Genomic DNA, 19,549 nt, shown 5'->3' on the forward strand with positions numbered 1-19,549 from the left:
CGAATCTCTTTTCTTAAGTCATAACATTTTTATGGTGTGGCATCACTTCCTGCCGCCCCCACCACTACCAGCGTTGTATGCAGATGTCACACAGTTCTACTCAGAGACCTTAAACTCCCTCATGCTTTCCAAACACCAGCCTTAACATAGATGTAGAGTCCTCTTTCTTGTTTTTCCCATATAACTAACACTTATCGGTCTTATAAAACATGACCATAATTGTCCCTATCATGAAGCCTTTCCTGACCCTTGCCTTTTTTTTATTATTTTGGGCAAATTCTTTTTTTTTTTTCAATTTTTAAAATTTATTCTATATTTCAATAGATTTTGGGGGGAACAGGTGGTGTTTGGTTACATGAATACATTCTTTAATGGTGATTTCTGAGATTTTGGTGCACCCATCACCCATGCAGTATACACTGTACCCAGTGTGTAGTCTTTTATTCCTCACCCTTCTCCACCCTCTCCCCCAAGTCACCAGTGTCCACTGTATCCTTCGTTTGCCTTTGCATCCTCATAGCTTAGCTCCCCCTTATAAGTGAGGACATACGATGTTTGGTTTTCCATTCCTGAGTTACTTCGCTTAGAATAATAGTCGCCAGTTCCATCCAGGTTGCTGCGAATACCATTGTTTTGTCCTTTTTATGGCTAAGTAGTATTCCATGGTATATATATATATACCACATTTTCTTTATCCACTCATTGACTGATGGGCATTTGTGCTGGTCCCAAATTTTTGTAATTGCATTTACAAATTGCACTGCTATAGACATGCATGTGCAAGTAACTTTTTCATATAATGATTGTTTTTCCTCTAGGAAGATATATAGTAGTGATATTGCTGGATCAAATGGTAGGTCTACTTTTCATTATTTAAGGAATCTCCACACTGTTTTTTGTAGTGGTTGTACTAGTTTGCATTCCCACCAACAGTATAAAAGTATTCCCTTTTCACCACATCCATACCAACATCTGTCATTTTTTTATTAAGGTCATTCTTGCACAAGTAAGGTGGTATTACATTGTGGTTTTGATTTTTATTGCCCTGATCATTAGTAATGTTGAGCATTTTTTTATATATTTGTTGGTCATTTGTATATCTTCTTTTAAGAATTGTCTATTCATGTCCTTAACCCTCTTTTTGATGGGACTGATTATTTTTTTCTTGCTGATTTGAGTTCTTTGTAGAATCTGAATATTAGTTCTTTGCCAGATGTATAGATTGCGAATACTTTTCTTCCACTCTGTGTGTTGTCTGTTAACTCTACTGATTATGTCTTTGCTGTGCAGAAACTTTTTAGTTTAACTAAGTCTCATCTATTTATCTTTGTTTCTGTTACATTTGCTTTTGGGCTCTTGGTTATGAAGTCTTTGCCTAAGCCAGTGTCTAGAAGGACTTTTCCGATGTTATCTTCTAGAATTTTATGGTTTTAGGTCTTAGAATTAAGTCTTTGATTCATCTTGAGTTCATTTTTGTATAAGATGAGAGATCAGGATCCAGTTTCCTTCTTCTACATGTGGCTTGCCAGTTATCGCAGCACCATTTGTTGAATAGGGTTTCCTTTCCCCAGTTCAAATTTTTGTTTGCTTTGTTGAAAATCAGTTGACTGTAAGTGTTTGACTTTATTTCTGGGTTCTCTATTCTGTTCCATTGGTCTATGAGCCTATCTTTGTACTGGTACCATGCTGTTTTGGTGACTATGGCCTTACAGTATAGTTCTAAGTCATGTAATGTGATGCCTCCAGATTTGTTCTTTTTGCTTAGTCTTGCTTTGGCTATGCATGCTATTTTTTGGTTCTATATGAATTTGAGGATTGTTTTTTCTAGTTGTTTTTTCTAGAAAAATGATGGTGATATTTTGATGGGAATTGCATTGACTTTGTAGATTGCTTTCGGCAATATGATCATTTTCACATATTCCTTCTTCCCGTCCATGAACATGAGCTATTTTTACATTTGTTTGTGTCATATATGATGTCTTTCAGCAGTGTTTTGTAGTTCTCCTTGTAGAAGTCTTTCCCCAACTGGTTAGGTATATTCCTAAGTATATTTTTTGCAGTTCTTGTAAAAGGGGTTCTGTATTTGATTATCAGCATGGTCGCTGCTGGTGTATAGCAGAACTACTGATTTGTGTACATTAATTTTGTATCCTGACACTTTGCTGAATTCATTTACCAGTTCTAGGAGGTTTTAGGCTGAATCTTTAGGGTTTTCTAGATATACAATCATATTATCAGCAAACAGCAACAGTCTGATTTTCTCTTTACTGATTTGGATGCCCTTTATTTCTTTCTCTTGTCTGATTGCTCTGGCTAGGACTTCCAGTACCATGTTGAATAGATATGGTGAAAGTGGACATCCTTGTCTTGTTCCAGTTCTCAGGGGGAATGCTTTCAACTTTTCCCCACTCAGTATTGGCCGTGGGTTTGTTACAGATGGCTTTTATTACCTTAAGTTATGTCCCTTCTATGCCAGTTTTGCTGAGGGTTTTAATCATAAAGGGTTACTGGATTTTGTCAAATGCTTTTTCTGCATCTATTGAGATGATCATGTAATTTTGTTTTAATTCTGTTTATGTGGTGTATCACATTTATTGACTTGCAGATGTTAAACAGTCCATACATCCCTGGTATGAAACCCACTTGATCATGGTGGATTTTTTTTAATATGCTGTTGGATTTGGCTAGCTGGTATTTTTTTCGAGGATTTTTGCATGTATGTTCTTCAGGGATATTGGTCTTTTGCTTTCTTTTTTTATGTCCTTCTCTGGTTTTGGTATTAGGGTGATATTGGCTTCATAGAATGATTTAGGGAGGATTCCCTCTCTCTCTGTCCTGTGGAAGAGCATCAATAGGATTGCTACCAATTCTTTGAATGTCTGATAGAATTCAGCTGTGAATCTATCTAGTCCTGGACTTTTTTTTGTTGGCAATTTTTTAATTACTATTTCAATCTCTCTGCTTGTTATTGGCCTGTTTAGAGTTTCTATATCTTCCTGGTTTAATCTAGGTGGGTTGTGTATTTCCAGGAATTTATCCATCTCCTCTAGGTTTTGTAATTTATGCACATAAAGGTATTCAAAGTAGCCTTGAATAATCTTTTGTATTTCTGTAGTATCAGTAGTAATATCTCCTGTTTCATTTCTAATTGAGCTTATTTGGATCTTCTCTCTTCTTTTCTTGGTTAATCTCACTAATGGTCTATTAATTTTATTTATCTTTGCAAAGAACTAGCTTTTTGTTTCATTTATCTTTTGTATTTTTTTATTTTAATTTCATTTAGTTCTTCTCTGATCTTTGTTATTTCTTTTCTTCTGCTGGGTTTGGATTTGGCATGTTCTTGCTTTTCCAGTTCCATGAGAGATAACCTTAGATTGTCTATTTGTGCTCTTTCACACTTTTTGATGGAAGCATTTAATGCTATGAACTTTCCTCTTAGCAGTGCTTTTGCTGTATTGCAGAAGTTTTGGTAGGTTGTGTCACTATTACCATTCAGTTCAAATAATTTTTTAATTTCCATCTTGATTTCATTGTTGACCCCATGATCATTCAGGAGCAGGTTATTTAATTTCCATATATTTGCATGGTTTTGAGGGTTTCTTTTGGAGTTGTTTTCCAGTTTTATTCCACTGTGGCCTGAGAGAGTACTTGATATAATTTCAGTTTTCTTAAATTTACTGAAACTTGTTTTGTGGCCTATCATATGATCTATCTTGGAGAATGTTCCATGTGCTGATTAATAGAATGTATATTCTGTAGTTGCTGGGTAGAATGTTCTGTAAATACATTATCTGTAAGTACTGTAATGTTCTGTAAGTACAATATCTGTTAAGTCCATTTATTGCAGGGTATAGTTTGAGTTGCAGGGTATATTTTAAGTACATCATTTCTTTGTTGATTTTCTGTCTTGATGACCTGTCTAGTGCTGTCAGTGGAGTATTAAAATCCCCCACTATTATTGTGTTGCCATCTATCTCATTTCTTAGATCTAGTGGTAATTGTTTTATAAATTCGGGAGCTCCAATTTTAGGTGAAAATATATTTAGAATTGTGATATTTTCCTGTTGGACTCCCTCTTTGCCTTTTTTAACAGCTGTTGCTTTAAAGTTTATTTTATCTGATATAAGAGTAGCTACTCCTGCTCACTTTCGGTGTCCATTTGCATGGAATATCTTTTTCCACCCGTTTACCTTAAGTTTATGTGAGTCCTTATGTGTTAGATGAGTCTCCCAAAGACAGTAGAAACTTGATTGGCGAATTCTTGTTCATTCTGCCATACTGTATCTTTTTTTTTTTTTTTTTTTTTTTTTTTTGAGTTGGAGTCTCATTCTGTTGCCCAGGTTGGTGTGCAGTGGCGTGATGTCAGCTCACTGCAAGCTCTGCCTCCTGGGTTCATGCCATTCTCCTGCCTCAGCCTCCCGAGTAGCTGGGACTACAGGCACTCGCCACCACGCCTGGCTAATTTTTTGTATTTTCAGTAGAGACAGGGTTTCACCGTGTTACTCAGGATGATCTTGATCTTCTGACCTCGTGATCTGCCCGCTTCAGCCTCCCAAAGTGCTGGGATTACAGGCGTGAGCCACCATGCCCAGCCGCCATTCTGTATCTTTTAAGTGGAGCATTTAGTTCATTTACATAGAATGTTAGTATTGAGATGTGAGGTGTTATTCTATTTATCATGCTGTTTGTTGCCTGAATACCTTGGTTTTTTTTCATTGTGTTCTTGTTATATATTGTCCTGTGAGATTTATGCTTTAAGGAGGTTCTATTTGGGTGTATTTCAAGGATTTGTTTCAAGATTTAGGGCTCCTTTTACAAGTTCTTGTAATTCTTGCTTGGTAGTGGTGAATTCTCTCAGCATTTGTTTGTCTGAAAAAGACTGTTTCTTTCCTTCATTTATGAAACTTAGTTTCACTGGGTACAAAAGTCTTAGCTGATAATTATTTAGCTTAAGGAGGCTAAAACTAGGACCCCAATGCCTTCTAGCCTGTAGGGTTTCTGCTGAGAAATTTGCTTTTACTCTGATAGGCTTTATTTATAGGTTACCTGATGCTTTTGCCTAACAGCGCTTAAGATTCTTTCCTTCATCTTGACTTTAGATAACCTGGTGAATATGTGCCTAGGCGACGATATTTTTGCAATGAATTTTCCAGCTGTTCTCTGAGCTTCTCATTTTTCAATATCTAGATCTCTAGCAAGGCCAGTGAAGTTTGCCTCAATTATTCTCTTAAATATGTTTGCCAAACTTTTAGATTTCTTTTCTTCCTTGGGAACACCAATTATTCTTAGGTTTGGACGCTTAACATAGTACCGAACTTCTTGGATGCTTTGTTCTTTTTTTTTTTTTAATTCTTTTTTCTTTGTCTTTGATGAATGGGATTGATTTGAAAATCTTGTCTTTGAGCTCTGAAGTTCTTTCATCTACTTGTTTGATTCTATTGCTGAGACTTTCCAGTGCATTGTGCATTTTTCTAAGTGTGTCCTTCATTTCCAGAAGTTGTGATTGTTTTTTATTTATGCTATTTCACTGAGGATTTTTCTTTTCATATTGTTTATCATGTTTTTTTATTTCTTTAAGTTGGATTTCACCTTTCTCTGGTACCTCCTTGATTAGCTTAATAATCAACCTTCCAAATTCTTTTTCTGGCAATTCAGAATATTTCACCTTGGTTTGGATTCATTGCTGGTAAGCTGGTGTGATCTTTTGGGGGTGTTAAAGAACCTTGTTTTGTCATATTACCAGAATGTTTTTTCTGGTTCCTTCTCATTCTGGTAGACTATGTCAAAGGTAAGATCTGGGACTCAAGGGCTGCTTTCAGATTCTTTTGTCCATGGGGTGCTCCCCCACTTCCCCTAGGGATGGGGCTTCCTAAAAGCCAAACTGCAGTGATTGTTTTTGCTCTTCTGGGTCTAACCACCAGCAGAGTTACTGGGCTGCAGGGTGGTACTGGGGAGTGTCTGCAGAGTCCTCTGATGTGATCCATCTTCAGGTCTTGCAGCCATGGATACCAGCACCTGCTGCAGTGGAGGTAGCAAGGGAGTGAAGTGGACTTTGTGAGGGTCCTTGCTTGTATTTTTGTTTAGTGTGCTGGTTTTGTGTTGCTTGACCTCCAGCCAGGAGGTGGCACTTTCAAGAACGCATCAGCTGCAGTACTACAGGAAGGATGCAAACTTGCCCTTGGGTCACGTGGTTAAGTACTCAGATTTCTCAAGCCATGGGCAGGGCCATAAAGCTCCCAAGAGATATGCCCTTTGTCTTTGGCAACCAGGGTAGGTAGAGAAAGACCACCTGGTGGGAGCAGAGATAGGTGTGTCTGAGCTCAGCTTCTCCTTTGGTGGGGCTTGCTTTGGCTGCTGTGGGACATGGGGGTATGTTTCCCAGGCCAATGAAGCTGTGTTCCCAGGGGGATTATGACTGCCTCTGCTAAGTCATACAGGTTGCCAGGGAAGTTGGGGAGAGCCAGCAGTCACACGCCTAGCCCTGCTCCCATGCAACCCACAGTCCTAAAGGCTAGTCTCACTCCCTCATGCCCCCCAACAGCACCAAGCCTATTTCCAGGCAGCTAGTGCCCCAGACCACCAGCCTCCCTACTGAGGAAGCAAGCTGACTCAGAGTTTTTTGATATCTCAGGGAGCCTGCAGCACCCATCCAGTTCCTTCAAAGCGTCTGTGGATTTTCTCAGCTTTCCTGGTATGTTCCTGTGGTAGTTCTTGGAGCAAAAGTTCACAAGGTGAGTCTCCACATGCTGCTCTGTCTGTCTGACTGGGAGCTGCAAACTGATCCTGCCTTCTATCCGCAAATTCTTTTGACTCCTACCCTTAAGTAATCGATTTGGGAAGTCTCATAACACAAGTGTTAATGACAGTTTTAACACTCAACACAACGCGTTGTAATACTTTCTGTATCTACTTCAGGCATTCAATTATAAGCTCCTAGAAATGAGTGATTGTGCCTGATCTTTGTGCCTAACATCTAGCACAGCAACCAGCACGTAGTAGGCACCCAATAAGTTGTTTTCAACTTACGAACACATACTCAAATTAGATAACAGACATAATCCATTACTGTGAATGTGAACTATGTAGGGTTTAGGATTTATAATTATGATCATGGTCATGATATGGGTGGTGTTGGTGGTGGTAGTAGTGGTGGTGATGGTGGTACTGGTGGTGGTGGTGACGGTAGTGGTGATGGTGGTACTGCTGCTGGTAGTGATGGTGGTGGTGGTGTTGATGGTGATAGTGATGGTAGTGGTGATGTGGTGATAGTGGTGATGGTGGCAGTTATGATTATGGTGGTGGTGATGACGGTGGCGATGGCAATGGAAGTAATGGTGATGTTAATGATGGCAGTGATGGTGGTAGTGATGGTGGCAGTTATAATTATGGTGGTGGCGATGGTAATAATGGTGATAGTGGTGGTGGTGATAGTGGCTGTTATGATTATGGTGGTAGTGATGGTGATAGTGGTGGTAATAGTGGTAGCAGTGGCAATCCTGGTGGTGGAGGTGGTGGTGATAGTGGTGGTAGTGGTGGTGGTGATGGTGGTGGTTAAAAAAAAAAAAACAGCAATACTGGGACAGGGGGAAGGGAACTGAGGATGCACATCAGCCCTTCTGCTCCTAAGCCTAGCAAAAGATACACCTACACCAATTAGGGACATGAAATTTTCCACTACATTTATCACCTACCCAAATTTGTTGTTCCCAGAATTGGTGTGATTGATACTATTGCTTTTTGTGAACTGATATGAGATAAACGTTGGTAAACCATAAGCAAGTTTAATTCCCTGGACTTTCAGCAGTGAGAGTACAGAAATTACACACTTTAGCCATTAGATGGCAGTAAGAATTTAGTCTGTCTTTTGGCATAAAGAACCAACTACTTCCGGAGCTTTTATTCGTCTAGGGCTTGGAGGCTTCACCCTCAAGCTTCTTCTTCGATCCAGTTCCTTTGTCCTTGCCACCCTGTCCTCTGGTCTCTTAATTTGAACTGCTTGGTCCCTGGAAGCCCTGTAATATCATGGGTCTCTACCCTTCCCTCTGTTTTACACATCCTACTTCATCCATTTGTGTCTGTCTCTTCCTCAGATACAAACCACATCAGCACAGGCCTGTGCCACACTGATTCAATCTCTCTCTATTGGATTTTTTTCATGAGACTTCAAACATTCTGCAGTCTCTCTAGCTTAAGAAGATCCTCCCTGGACCAGGCAGCCCTCTCTAGGTATTGCTTTGTAAACTCTGTCCCCACAATTCAGACTCCATTTTGAGCCTGACCTATATACCCCACCTATTGACTGATTTCATGCAGGCATCTGACACCTTACTTATTCAAAACTGGATTTCACCCCCAAAAGCCTTCCCTTCCAGTGATCCATATCTCAACAAATGGAACCCCCATCCACTCTCTCCCCCAACCAGAAAGGTAGGCTTATCTCTGACACCTCTCTCTCCTACCCTCTCCCCACATAAAATCCTTACCAAGTCCTGTGAATTTGGTTTCTTAAATATGGGTAGAAACATTCACATTGCTGCCTTTCCACTGCAGAGGTGTTAGGGACAAGCGCACCTTTCTGGTTGGAGCACAGAGTGGATGGTGGTTCCATTTGTCAAGGTAAGGAACACTGGAAGGGAAGACTTAGTCCAAGCTAAGCTAAGGTGAAAGTCCCACTCTCAGCTGGGCCACAGCAATTGCCACTATCTTGCCTATTATCTTCTCAGCAGCCAGAATGATGTTTTAAAATGCAAATATGGCCATGTGACTACTCAATGTTAAACCATTCCCTGGCCACCTATTGCTAGTAGGTGAAGTTCAAAGTTCTTATTGTACCTACAAGACTTTGCACAGTCTGCCTTCAGCTTATCGCTACATCCTACTCCTCCCTCTCCCTCTCCATCCTTCTCCCGTTCCTGAAGTGACATCAAGCTCCTTGATATTCATGCCTTCAAACACTTTATTTCTTCCAGATGAACTGCTCCCTCCTCCACAGCTGGGCCTGGCTAACTCCCATCATCCTTTAAGACTCCATTTGAGTGTTACTTTCTCAGGGAGGCCTTCCCTTTCATCAGCACCACTCCTCTCCCTGCCACCCCTCCAGGTTAGATAAGGTCTTCCTATTATAATCTCAAGGTATTTTGTGTTTTTTCTTTATAACAGTTATCATAATTATAATTATGTTTTGTTATATATTTATCTAATAATCATCTCTTTCATTAGACTAGCTTGCTTATCTTTGTATTCCCAGCACCTGGCACCGTGCCTAGTACATAAAAATTGTTCAAAAAACATTATTGGTTAAAGATTAAATGGCTTTTTTTCCCTCAAACTGGCCATTCTCACTTTCACAGTGTCTTGGAAGAAACTGCTAGAAAGTAACAGCCCAATACACACACACACACACACACACACACACACATACAGAGAGAGAAAGAGAGAGAAAGAGAGACATACACACAAATATAGTCTCTATACAAATAACACTCATCCTTCACTACTTAATTCAAATATCACATCAACAATGCAACCATAAGAAAAAAACTAAAAATAGACATTGTCTTTGGGATGGGAGAAAGGGCAGAATCAGGAAGCATCTTGAGGATATTACTGATGAAAGTTTGAAGAGCTTCGAGGAGATTGTTGATGTAGAACTTGCAGACAGTGAGGAAAATGTTATCAGATGCTGGATTAAAGGATACCCAAAAGATGCCTTGGCCAAACAGTTAACAAAATCATCACTGCATCAATGTAGAAAATAAAAAATATACCAATAAAATGGCAAATCTGCCTAAGGATATTCCCAGGCAGAATATCATAAGTGCTGATTTTTTTTAGCTGCATATAATAAAATACTAGGAGAGAAAAATAAGCTGAAGAACAAACTGTTAAGTTTTTTAAAATAATATAGAGAAATATAAAGGATCCAGAACTTGCTATATTCAAAATAAATATGTCCTTCATTCCCAGTCTCTTCCAGTGAATGATTTTAAAAGAAAGAAATGGTTTGGGGGCAAAGATCAAATTCAGGGAGTGGTTGTAAGACCCTTTGTTAAAACCGTAGAAAAACCTTTAACAAAAAAGAACTCCATCTTTTTTGTTAAATCAAAAAACTTTTACCTTTTTTGTTAAATCAAAAAATTTTTTGCCTGATCAACAGAATACTGCGGAAATGACATTGCTCCAGTTTCTTGGATCAGACCTTGAGTGCCTGGCAGCTTCCAGAATATTCAAACACTCACCACGGTATGTGTCATTTTTAAAAGGAGGAGTTGGGAGAGTTTGTGTGTAAATTTTCTGTTGATGATCCCTACTAAAGACTTGCTAGGTCTTCTCAACTGTTCATTACTGTAATGAACAACCAAGTTATTTGCCTCAAGCCTGGTCAGGGGTCTCCTGGAATAGCAAAGTTATGTTAATGAAAACAATGAAATGATAAAGTAATCTTAATGTAGATGGTAAGTTATATGGGTTTGGTAGTTTGGGTCCCTACAGTTTTCATTCTATATGAATTAATATTAAAAGAACTGTCAAAATAAAAGTTGCACTGGGCAAAGTTGAACAGGCAAGAGATACTTTATTCAAGACTATTGCAACAGGGGAGAGAGATTAAACTCAACTCAACTAAAACAAAGGCCTTTAACAGCTGGAGTAGAGGGAATCATAAGTCAATGATGTTCACTAATTGGCCTTACCCAAAGCAAACTTTCTCTGCTTATAACAGGAGGTAACTTGGAGCAAAATGTCTACTCAAGTTAGGCTCCTATCCTCCCATGGAGACTGGAAGATAAGGAGCTATTTCTTTTGATGTTTACATTTAAAACTAGTAAGAGGCTTCTAAGCAGATTTACATACATTTCAAAGGAGGCAGAGAAAAAAATTGCAATTACAAGTTTTCTCAAGTGATTTAAGAAAAGGAAGGTCAGGGACCTATAGTCAGGAAGAAAAAAAAAATCTGTCTTAAGTTACTCAAGCTGAGGGAAATGTTGAAGGCCATCTTGATCAAAGCTTTCCTGATATTTAAATTGAAGGAATTTCCCTATTTCTGCACTGCATTATTTGGGCTACATTGTGCTGTTGTCCTTATTGCACAAGCTTTTGGTGAGTTAGTTTGAATAATGTGTCTATATGTAATTTGAATTGGGAAATAGGTGGAAACAGTAATTTGAATTGGGAAATAGGTGGAAACAGTGAAGAAATGTCAGGTAATTAATTCTGACCTCTTTCAGATGCTCCTTTTCCCAAGAAGATATAAAAGTATAGTAATAGATACTAGGGCCGGGCATGGTGGCTCACACCCACCTATAATCCTAGCACTTTAGGAAGCCAAGGTGGGAGGATTGCTTAAGCCCAGGAGTTCAAGACCAACTTGGGCAACATAGAGAGACTCTGTCTGTACAAAAAATAAAAAAATCAGCTGGGTGTGGTGATGCACACCTGTAATTCCAGTTATGCAGGAGGATTGCTTGAGCCTGGGAGGTCAAGGCTGCAGTGAGCTGGGATGGTGCCACTGCACTCCAGCCTGGGCAACAGGGTCAGACTCTGTCTCAAAAAAAAAAAGAAAAAGAAAATAGATACTGGGAGCATGGCCAGTTGTAACTATGCAAGGGAAAGGACAGGCCTGTGAGCTGTTAGCAGTAAGCAAATCAAGGGACTTCAGAAACCCAAAAAGCTCCTTGTGTGAAGTTGGCTGCAGAATTTGACCCCAGCCTTCACATGTCACAGGCTATATTAGTTTGCTATGGCTACCATAGCAAGATATCACAGACTGGTGGCTTATACAGAAATGTATTTCTCACAGTTCTGGATGCTAGAAGCCCAAGATTAAAGTATCAATAGATTTTGTTTCTCCTGAGGCCTTTCTCATTGGCTTTGTTGACCAAAAAGAAGAAACTGAGGCAAAGTAAATATAAGCAGAGAGTTTATTTGGGGCCAAGTTTGAGGACTGCAACCCAGAAAACACAGATTCAAGTTGCCCTGTATATGTGCTCTGGTTAACAGCAGTCATATGTGGAGTTTTTTATTGGTTTGCTTCTTGTCTGTTTTTCTAGAAATGAGGTCTCCCTGTGTTACCCAGTCTCATCTCAAACTCTTGGCCTGAAGGGATCCTCCCACTTTGGTCTCCCAAAGTGCTGGGATTACAGGCATGAGTCACCATGCCTGGCCCTATACAAGGGGTTTTAAAGGAAAAAAGAAGGGGCAATTACTAAGTTGTTTACTAAAAATTTGTGTTAAAATAATATAAGCTACTAATTGACTATACATTGTTCTTTACATCACAAATTCCAGAAACATGAAGATAATGGGTGAGGGTCACATTGTACAACTTGTGGTGACATTCTCAGTCACTCCTCTGGGGTTATATCATTGATGAGCATATAACCCTGCCTTTTTTTCCCCCCTCAGGGTAGAATTTATTAATAAGTTATGGTACATTCATAAAATGGAATACTGCAAAGCAATGAAAATTAAACTACAGCTGCCTACATCCATATGGATGAATTTCAAGCCAAGGAAGAGCATATGCAGAATAAATCCCTTTATATAAAGATTAAAAACAGGCAAAACTAAGCACTCTATTATTTAGGGACATGTTACTAGGTGGTAAAAACAATAAAGAAAACTAAGGGAGTTATTAACACAAGTTCCAGATAGTAATTTCTTCTGGAAATGAATGATTGGCATGCAATCCAGCAAGAATGTATCCAGGGATTCTGAGGTATGTAAGTTCAAACACTTGGCTCATTAGTAGGTACATGAATATTAATTATTGCTCCTTAAGTTATACATACATATTTCCACATACATTTTTGTATGTATGCTATATTTTCAAAATAAAAATAAAGACATGACCTACAGAGTATAATTGTAGGCACAGGGAAGGGTGGGGGGCTTTGATAGAGATGTTGGGTCAGTGGCAATGAAAATCACACCAATGTATACTCTATGGTCAAGTTATTAATCCACAAAGTATGGATTTAATTCGTTAAACTCTCAAATGACAGTCTTTCCCTTCTTAACAAGTTCTTGGGAGCCAGCTTGTTAATCCCCCATTCTGGTTACATTTCATTAAGATAAGCATTTGAGACATCTTTGCTGGCTTTTTACCACATGAGACATTCAAAGTATAGGCTTTTTATTATATTCTTTGGAAATAATTATGACAGACGATAAATTTCACATACCATTAATAAATTATGTGGCTCTGGGCCAGGCGTTGTGGCTCACGCCTGTAATCCCAGCACTTTGGGAGGCCAAGGAGGGCAGATCATGAAGTCAGGAGATCGAGATCATTCTGGCTAACACAGTGAAACCCCATCTCTACTAAAAAATTAGTCAGGCGTGGTGGCGGGCACCTGTAGTCCCAGCTACTGGGGAGGCTGAGGTAGGAGAATGGCATGAACCTAGGAGGCAGAGCTTGCAGTGAGCCAAGATTGCACCACTGCACTCCAGCCTGGTCGACAGAGCGAGACTCCATCTCCAAAAAAAAAAAAAACATTGTGGTCCTGAAGAATTTACTTAATTTGACTGACCCTGTTTCCTCATCTATAATTAATAGCAGTGTGGCAAAGACATTTATTGCTATTGATGATAACGCTGCCTTTAAATTATTAACTCTGGACTTGGGTGTGAGGGACATGACTGAAGACTCACTCATGTCTGTCTGGGCCTGATAAACTCTGCATATATCCCATTCTTCAGACTGCTATGAGCTACTTTTCTCAGCTAGCAGATGGTCATCTTCTCACTGTGTCCTTACATGGCCGTCCTTCAGTCTGTGTATTGTCTGTGTTCTAATCTCCTCTTCTTATAAGGACACCAGATTTTTTGGATTAAGGCCAGCCCTAGTGACCTTATTTTATTTTAATTACCGCTTTAAAGATGCTAGCTCTAAATATAGTCACATTCTGAAAGTTAGGACTTCAACATATGAATGTCAGGAGACACAATTCAGCCTATAGTGCAGAACATGACTAAAAGTGAGACTTGCCTGTCACTCATGTTTGAAATGCTTGTTCCCCAGTGCCACAAAAAAATAGCACTTTAACATAAATTTAATTTTCTCAGCAAGGCCCATTTTTGTTCTCTGCAGAAAGGGTACACTCGCCAGCAGTTTTGCCATGAGAGTACACCGAGCAAAGGAGACAGGGTAATTTATAACCTGACACATCCACCCTACTGCTGTGTCCGGTTTCCATTGGCTGGAACAGAACCTCACTGTAACCCACATGGACATAGGGGGACTGAACAAAGGGGGCAAGCACTGCAATAAAAGACAAGAGATGAAAGAGTATATTTGGAAGAAGGGGTCAGAGGGCACCTTGCCTGTGACAAGGGCCCTGAGCTTTACACAGCCCTCCATATTTATTAGGCAACAGAGATAGGGAGAAGCAGGGAATGTTTGTTGGCTGGCATCTTGATTCACAGCAGACTGACAAGACTTCATTCTTAGAACAATAGGTGCTAGATCTCTCAAAAGATAACTTCAGGGAACCTGGCACCAGGGAGTGAGGCCCTCAGCAAACCTTTTGGTGGCAGGGCAGTGTGAGTTTGCCCACATCCTGCATTCATGATAAACAGTTTGCTGTTTGATTATATAGCCTCCAGTGTAATACTAAATTGGTCATGTCCCACGGGTCTTTAGCTCCCTGCATATCCACCTTTTTGTTCATGTATTAATTGAAAGAATGTAAGACCAGACTGGGTAGCTCTCATTCTCCGATTTGCGGTCCATCCAATTTTACAGAAAACGTAGCATTAGAACAGTGTCATGACTCTGGCCCGCCTTCTCTCTGTCTTTGGACTCAGGCTTAGCTGGCTCATGGTTCATACCAGAAGGACGGGACCCATGATTGGCCATCCTGGGTTCCTCCAGTCTCTCGTTCCATGATCGTACGCATCTTCAGGGCCCCCACAGGGTTTGTTCATCTCCTGTAAAAACACTAGTGTATCCTCTTCCCCATGTTAGTAAATCCACCAGACCTTTCCATTGTCCTTCTTCCAAGGATTTCCATAACACCTTCAGATAAACTTTCTTCTTTTCCTCTAACACTTGCCAATGTCTTTCCACTAGAGTCTTACCATCCATGCGAGGAGTCAAAAATTTTAAAGTAAATAAGGTCAAATGTAGTTTTGATCAAGATGGTAGTTGGCCTCTTATACCCTCTTTTTTCTTTTTCAACATGCATTGTAATGTTTGATGTGCCCACTCTATAATGCCTTGTCCTCTAGCATTATAAGGAATTCCTGTTTTATGGGTTATAGCCCAGAGCTGTAAGAAATTTTAAAAAAGCATGACTAGTATAAGCAGGCCCATTATCAGTTTTTAATTGTTTAGTTATCCCCATATGAGCAAATGATGACAATGTCATCGTACATGACCAGCTGTCTCACCTATTTGGTATGTAGCATGCAGCATCTATAGTCACATGAACATAGCTAAGCTTACCAAAGGTAGCTATGTGTGTAACATCCATTTGCCAAATTTCATTTGGAGCCAAACCTCGTGAGTTACAGACTTCTACAGGTGTGGCTCCAGGGACATGCTGGCAAGTAGGACAGGCTTGTATTGTAGCCCTAGCTTGGCTGCAAGATAAATGGAATATGCAAGTAAGGGTGGAAGTATTTTGGTGCAGAAGCACATGAGATGTTTGAGCTTGCTGAAACACAGAACCAATCAATTTCTCTGTTTTATCATTCCCTAGGGAAAATGGTCCAGGAAGTTGTGTGTGAGAACGAATATGAGAAATATGAAAAGGAGTTGCACGAGACTGAATAACTTGTTGAAATCTTAAAAATAAACAGTTCTGGGTCTAGTGTACTTTTAATTGTAGCAGTTTCTATGCTACTGGCTACATTTACAATGTAAGCTGAACCACAGACAATGTTGATAGGATCTGAAGTTGTGAGCTGTAAAACCTGAGTGACTGCAATTAGCTCTGAGCATTGAGCTGAAGCCCCAGAGGTCATTATTGTTTGAGTATGTTTAGGTCCATAGATAGCAGCACAACCTCTGGAAGAGCCATCGTAAAATAAGTCTGTCCACCTGGAATAGGCTTGTGATGAGTAATCACAGAAAGAGTGAAAGAATGGATTTTATAAAACTGTAAAATTTTGTCTGAGGGGTAGTGGTTATCTATAGCACCCATGAAATCTGCAAAAGCCGTTTGCCAAGCAGTCAACATTTCCCAAGCTGCTTGTTTCTGGGAGTCTAAAGGAACAATAATTTTGTCAGGGTCATATCCCATAAGCATTTTTGACCTATTCCTGCCCAGAGTCACAATTTGTGTAATTAAAGAAAGATAAACTTGCAAGGTGTTGACTGTTTGATTAGGTAGAAAGAGCCATTCTATTACTGTTGCAGACTTGTCTATGAACTGGCCCAAAAGTCCTGTTGGAGAGTAGGGAGTAGCAAGAATAAACAAAAGCAAAGGTTTTTGCAGTTGTAGCTGTGAGGCATGTCTCTGCTATAACATTTGCTCTACAATCCGGCTTCTGCCTCTTTAGTTAGTTGCCACGGGGAATTTAAAGTAGAATCTCCTTGCAGGGTTTGGTAAAGATGTGTAAGCTGATAGGTAGCAATACCTAACATCGGCCATAGTCAATTAATATCTCCTAATAATTGTTGAAAATCATGTAAAGTCTGTAACCTGTCTTTACAGAGAACTACTTTCTGAGGACGTACACTTCTCTCTGTAACAATAATTCCTAAGTGTTGGTATAGGGAAGTTCTTTGTACCTTTTCTGGAGCTATTTTGAGATTCCATTTAGTCAAAGGTTGCTTCATTTCTCTGAATAACTGATGTAGGATTTGATCTGTAGGAGCAGCCAAAAGAATATCATCCAAAAAAGAATGATGTAAGCAGTAGGAAACATATTCCGAGGATCCTTTAATGCCTGTCCTACAAAATGTTGACAGCGTAGGACTGTTAAGCGTGTCTTGGGGTAAAACTCTCTGTTGATAATGAGAAACAAGTTCTCTTTGATTAATAGAAGGCACAGAGAAGGCAAATCAAGGCTATCCTTCTGGTGTAAGGGTATAGTAAAGAAACAATCCTTAAGATCTGTTACTACAAAAGGTCAGTCTCTTGGAATAGCCGGTGGAGATGGTAAACCTTTCTGTAAGGCACCCATCCATTTTATGAGTGTATTAATACCTCTTAAATCATGTAGCAGTCACCATCTTCTGTACTTTTTTGGAATAGCAAACACTGGAGAATTCCAGAGACTAACTGACTCCTCTGTGTGTCCGGAGTCCCACTGTTCTTTTACTAGCTGTTGAAGTTGTGTCAGCTTCTCCTGAGATAGGGGCCATTGATCCACCCATATGGGTTTGTCACTGAACCATTCTAATGGTAAGGCAGTGGGCAGAGGAGAAATATCAATGACCCCCATCAGAAATCCTGATGCTCTAGCCCTTTGCTACCTGTTTTTATAGTTACTGATATTGGGTTAGGAGTTCCCTGAAGAAATTTTCCTAAACCTTTTCCCTTCTGATATCCCATGATTTTTAACATTTTAAATTCTGGGTTATCAAAGGTTTCCTTTGTATTTCTCATATTTCATGCTGTAAGTCTCGACCCCATAAGTTGCAACATAAGGCTGAAAAGTACATGACTGTCCATTTGGACCGAGACAAGATAAAATCTCAGCACACTGTTGAACACTTTCAGCTCTTCCTGCTCCCACTAGGGACATAGAAATTAATTGCAAAGGCCAGGATGGGGCCCAATTGTCCTTACATATTGCTGATACATCAGCTCCCATATCCGTAAGCCCATAAAATGTCCTTTAATTTGTACTACACAGGTGGGTCTATTAGAGGCTGTGGGTTGGGACAGATAGATTTCCCATGTAGTTGTGCTCCCAAACCCTTTATTTCCTCATTTCTCCTTTCATGGAGAAGGATTTAATTTGCAGGGGATAAGCAATAATTGAGCAATATATTCACCCAGTTCAAAAACCCAAAGATCTTGTGACACTAAAACTACTTGAATTTCTCCTTCATAATCATCGCCAATCACTACGGTAAGGCCTTGCAAGTTAAGGTGACTTTTGCCTAAAATTAGTCTCATATATACTGCTGGTAAAGGTCCCCAAATGCCAGTGGGAACTTTGATAGGTTTGTCTCCACCAACTAACGTGATTCTTTGGCGGGTAGATCTAATCCTGTACTTCCTGGTGTTCCTGGGGTGAGGGAATCAATGTGCCTCCGGGAACCTACCCCTGAAATGGGGTTGAGGTCTGGACTGGGAATGCCCTTATTGTTAGTGGGGCCCCGAGCCGGGGCCACGTCTCATTTCCCAGCAGGGTGCTGCCATTCTGATGAAATTTTGAGTGGCACTGATTAGCCCAGTGATTTTCTTTGTTACAGTGAGGACAAAGTCCTGGTGTTTTTTCCACTGGGTGGGGCACTGCACTGTAAGGTCCTTTCTGTCCTGAGATCTGGCAGCATTCCTTTTTAAAATGTCCAGTTTTTCCACAATAATACTTTCCCATTTTGGGGTTTGACCCTTGGCTCCTTTTAGATTTGTCCATTGATAAATTAGCTATTGCTTGTGCTAACATTGCAGAGTGATGAAGCTCAGTTCCTACATCTTGACAAGCTCTGAGAAAATTTCCCAAGTTTTTTGTACACATCACCAGTGCCAGTGCACATTTACAATCCACGTTTGCATTCTCAAAAGCTAGAGTTAAAGTTAGCATTTCTGCAGCCACGGTATGAGGAATCTGATGCTTCACTGCCTCTTGTAATGGTTCAAGAAATTGTGCATAGGGTTCCTGTGACCCTTGCATGATATATAAAAATGATTGTACTGGGACTCCTTCTTCAGGAATTGTGGCCCAGGTGCATTTAGTGGCCTGTGCACATTGCCAATAAGCAGCATCTGGGAGTACCATTTTGAGGTTCCAGGTCTGAATAAGGGCCATTACCTAATAGCATATCCTCTGTAATGTCTGTTTCCAGTAACACTGTTCTGCCTAGCCTGGTCTGCACACATTTCTTGCCAATTTAAATTCCATGTCAGGTATGCACTAGCCAATAAGCAAGTTCACGCCAAGTGTTTCACATCAAAGGGTAAAAGACACATAGCACCAAACACAGATTCTAGCAATCCTAAGGTGAATGGGCTTTGTATGGCATTATTTACCACACTCACTTTTAATTCCTTTAACAAGTTAAAATCTAGTGAAGTGTGTTCATGAATAACCTGCTGTGCATTTTTAGGATTGGGCCTTACAGAAATAGGAAAAGCGCGAGGTCCTAAGGGCTCTACAGCTATGGCAGCAGAGTGTAAAATTCTTTGTATGGGGGTCTCTATTGCTGCCACCAAAGGAGGCAGTACAGATGTTTCTGCAACTGGAGAAGGCAGTATAGGCCAATTTTTATCCTCCCTCTCCTGTTTTTTATTTTCAATTGGAGCTATGGGTGGAACAACAGATTCTTTCAGATTTTTATATTCAGCCTGTTGTCCCACAGAATAATAAAGAGATAATGGCAGAAGTACAGTATGAACTAAACTCCAAGTGGAGAAAACAGAAGAATCAACTT

At 40.0% G+C, this 19,549-nt stretch overlaps 1 long non-coding RNA gene across 1 annotated transcript; it reads left to right on the forward strand.

Annotated features, from left to right (window-relative positions):
• Positions 1-6,503: 6,503 nt before the first annotated feature.
• LOC108544941 (uncharacterized) lies at positions 6,504-15,767 on the forward strand. The gene is made up of 4 exons (XR_001889982.1): positions 6,504-6,731; positions 8,970-9,100; positions 10,157-10,242; positions 15,702-15,767. It is a non-coding gene; the product is annotated as an uncharacterized LOC108544941 (long non-coding RNA).
• Positions 15,768-19,549: the final 3,782 nt, after the last annotated feature.

This window comes from Rhinopithecus bieti, unplaced genomic scaffold (genome assembly GCF_001698545.2).
Source record: "Rhinopithecus bieti isolate Rb0 unplaced genomic scaffold, ASM169854v2 scaffold_28456, whole genome shotgun sequence".
Lineage (NCBI taxonomy): Eukaryota > Metazoa > Chordata > Mammalia > Primates > Cercopithecidae > Rhinopithecus > Rhinopithecus bieti.